Genomic DNA, 4401 nt, shown 5'->3' with positions numbered 1-4401 from the left:
TGCCTGTCCATCCTTACTGAAGGTAGGAAGTGCTTTAAGTGTACTCAGACACTCAGTTGTGTTCGACTTTTTGTGACATCATGGACTGAGAGTCTGCCAGACTCTTCTGTTCATGGGATTCTCCTGGCCAGAATATTGGAGTGGGGTGCCATCTCCTCCAGGGGATCTTCCCAAACCAGGGATCGAACCTGCATCTCTTATGTCTGATGTATGTGGTCCTTAAAGGAAGTGTTTTAAGGACCACAGTCGTCAAAGGAAGTGCTTTAAGGACCACATAAGTCAGTTGCCCTTGTGGAAAAGAATGGAAGAGAAGTAGCCAGGACAGTGATATTATGTAGTACAGGTTTCCCCACTATCCGAAAGTAGAAAGTACAGCATGCCTGTGAAACCTTTTGTAAGCTGAAATGGTGTGAAGTGAAGCAGTTACACCAGGGCACATCTTGCTAATGGATGCACAAAATAAATCAAGATAAGAGCACAGATGCTCACAGACTCAGTTCAAAGCTATGACGGCTTGATGCTGTATAGTTCATGGGGAAGGAGCTTGGTGCTATCAGTCACTGCTCAGGGTTCATGCTGCCTCTTAACCACTCTGAATGCTATTTTTGCTTTTCTCCTTTTTCCATAAAAGCAAAAATCCTCTGTGGATTTCTTTTGCATAGCAAAAACAGGTGTTCATGTAGGTCTTTCCTAAAAGCAAAGTGCATGAAGTGAACTTTCAAAAGTTTATGTAGCATACATACCACTCTGATGTACCTATTGTACTTAGTGGGCCTTGTTCTAGTCTTATTTTTTTCTAATTTTAAAATAAAAACTACCACCAACCTTCTAAGCAGCCCTGCTGCTGCTGCTGCTGCTGCTGCTGCTGCTGCTGCTAAGTCACTTCAGTCATGTCTGACTCTGTGTGACCCCATGAACAGCAGCCCACCAGGCTCCTCTGTCTACGGGATTCTCTAGGCAAGAATACTGAAGTGGGTTGCCATTTCCTTCTCCACTAAGCAGCCCTACAAAGTAGGTATTGCTTGCCACTTCTTTCACAGGCTCAGAATCCTCTTCTGAGTAACTGTAACTGAAGGAATACATTTTGTCCAAACCCCATAGCTTAGTCATCAAATGCTGGATTTGAGCACTTCAGGTCATCGATCATGAAATCTACATTTGGACTTAAAGAGATGCACTCCCTTCTTGGAAAAGATGGAAAAGTGCACTTTGTGCATCTAAAGAAATGATGATGTGTTATGCTTCAAAGCCATACACTCACTCACATTACTTGTGATAATAAGTGGGACATTACTTGTGATAATAAGTATGTACTTATTTTCATCTAGATTTGCTCTAACTTTACACTGGAGCATTACTTCTGAGAAGAATATATGATTCTGAACTTGTTTCTATCTATGCTGCTTATTGGGAAAGGCAATGGCACCCCACTCCAGTACTCTTGCCTGGAAAATCCCATGGATGGAGGAGCCTGGTAGGCTGCGTTCCATGGGTCGCTAAGAGGACAGGACTGAGCGACTTTACTTTCACGTTTCACTTTCATGCATTGGAGAAGGCAATAGCAACCCACTCCAGTGTTCTTGCCTGGAGAATCCCAGGGATGGGAGCCTGGTGGGCTGCCATCTATGGGGTCACACAGAGTCAGACATGACTGAAGCGACTTAGCAGCAGCAGCATGCTGCTTATTAATAGTTTCATCTGCCTTTACTATAACTTACCGGAATTTCCAGTTAGGTTTTAAAACCAGCCCGCTGATTGATATGGGTTATGTATGTCAGGAGAGCCCATGGCAATGTTGCTAAGAGATTTTTTAGTTGGCATGAGTGAGAAAAGCTCTTGGCCATCGTCAGGGTTCTTCTGTCACTGGTGTCTTAGAATTGTTTCAAGATGGAGGGAGGGGCAAGTGCTGTTAAGTTTCCTTCACAGACTTGTTGGTAACAAATCACAAAATGTGTCATGTATGTGATATGATACATTTTGGCTATTTTATCGAACCCTTTTGTCTCCAAAATGTCCTGGCTGTATTCCTCTGCTGAGGACTCATGAGCTAATGAAGAAGCAGTGCTTTAAGATGGAGAAAATGAAATGAGAAAGGGGCTACTTTGCTTTCAGTCACCAGTCCCTGTGCTTACCTCTATGCTGGGACCAGACCAGTCAGAAGGTGCTACCCTCACTCCTTTCTGGGGTGTTTCCTTCAGAACGTCTTGGTTCCTCGCTTTCCTCAGTGGTACAAAAGGCCTATGAGAATTCCTCAGAAGTCAGCCTGTATAAAAGATTATCATCATGTTTTCTGCTGTGACACCAATAAGGTAACTAAAAATAGCACCAGGACCATTTCAGGTGCCCATTATGGAACCAAGTAAATGATCTCAGTCTAGAGTACTTACTCATAGCCGAGGCGGTAACAGGAGACACTAAGAGGAGGGGGGAATAAAAGCAAATACCTACTAGCTAGCACGTGGAGAGGGTAGGGCGCTAGGCTTCACAGGCCCTGCTTTACTGACACTCTTAAAAGATAACACAGAAAATTGCGATGCAATATGACAAGGGTTTGGGCATCATCTTGTGCGAGCCACCAAAAGTTGTTAAGCAAGAAGGTGATGATGAAATATATGTTGTGTCAGTCATTTTCAAACTTCCAGTCAATGAATTCTCTATTCATACAAAATCTTTCCTGGAAACTTGAAACCTAACCTACATGGATGTAAAGCAGCTCTGGCACATGTGTGTGTGTACATACATGCACATGAACACAATCATTCCCTTTTTTTTAAGCTCCCCAGGTGGCTTCCATGTCCCCCTGGATTTAAGAATTTTTTTTTAAATAAGGACCATTTTAAAAGTCTTTGTTACAATATTGCTTCTGTTTTATGTTCTGTTTTTTTTTTTTTTGGTCACAAAACATGTGGATCTTAGCTCTCAGACCGGAAATCGAACCCACATCCCCTGCCTTGGAAGGTGAAGTATTAACCACTGGACTGCCAGGGAAGTCTCGATTCCTTGTACTCTTAAAAGCATTTTGAGAAACCACGCCTTCAATGCGTGGTGCAGAGGACTGGCTATAACTATGTCCTCAGCATTTCACTACAAACAGAGAACAGAGCAGGGGCTCGGGATGTGTCCCCTGAATTAATGTTCTTGTAACGTAACTGGAACTGGCTAAAAATTTCCAATTAGAGGGCATTTTTAAAAAACTCTTAACTTTAGGTCATGGAATTCAACTAACAGATATATAATCCAAATGATAGACCAGTTATAACTGTCAGGAATTCCCCCTTGTTACTAATTTAAAACAACTTATATTAGGGGCAAGTCAGTCTGTAGACAAACCACACTGTAAGTAGGTCTAATTTGTTTTCTCCTTACAAAAGTCTTTTAGAAAATTCTTTTTATATTTATAAGTATCTAAAAGCACACTGAGCATTACAAAAATAAGGAACTCATAAAAGCATCCACGAGAAAATTATAGCTGCGGCTCCTTTGTCATCTGCCTGCCCTTCTTAGAAATAAATGACTCTTTTCTACTCTTTGACAGTGCTTTCAAAAAGCACTCAGACAGAGTTAATAAATAAGACAATTATTTCTTGATTTTCAATAGTAGGCTTTGAGAAGACAGTACAAAAAGTATAAAATAGTCTATTTTCTTACAGTAATGATAGATTTCAAAGCTAAATGCATTTAAAAGTAGAATAGGCTTTGTCCATTTAAATGATTCAGTGCCTGTACATTTCAAATTGATTTTGGGTTATAGTTATATACAAAACAATTAGTCCATGTTTCTCCATTTGGCCCATGCCTACACTATAAAAAGAAAATTATAGCTATCTCCTCCAAGCTGCTGAGCTATGATGAATATGGTAATAAACATACTATTTCCATGCCATGGGAGTTTGTGATTATAAGACTAAGCATTAAGTATTTTATTTATGGCAAAGATATACTATGAGCTAAGGTCCAAAATATACACAGACACTTATTAACTAAAGGGAAAGAATACATAAATACAGCTTAGACATGTAACAACAAATACCACCACCCTGGCAGCTTGCTCTCACGCTTCTAACAATGCATTACCATCTGAATGACCATTTCTAGAATAAACCTCTAAGGACAAGGGTACCAATAACTGACAAAGGCATTTCACTAACTGTAAACCAAGTATCATTCAAATGTACTCATGTGGTTAATAAGTAGTTGATGTCAAAAAACATTTTATTCATTCACTCAAAATGATAAACTTTGGTTTCCTTATCTGCAAAATGGAGATACCTACCTTCACTGAGTTATTATGTAGATTTCATTATTAATAGACATTCAATAAGGAACAATGCTCTTAATAAGTTCCCCTGATGGCTAAGCACTGGATTGGTCACTGGTGGTATTGAGAGTATCAAAAGGTCC

This window comes from Bos indicus, chromosome 11, assembly GCF_029378745.1.
Source record: "Bos indicus isolate NIAB-ARS_2022 breed Sahiwal x Tharparkar chromosome 11, NIAB-ARS_B.indTharparkar_mat_pri_1.0, whole genome shotgun sequence".
In the NCBI taxonomy this organism is placed as follows: domain Eukaryota; kingdom Metazoa; phylum Chordata; class Mammalia; order Artiodactyla; family Bovidae; genus Bos; species Bos indicus.
Note: the sequence above shows the minus strand (reverse complement) of the source record.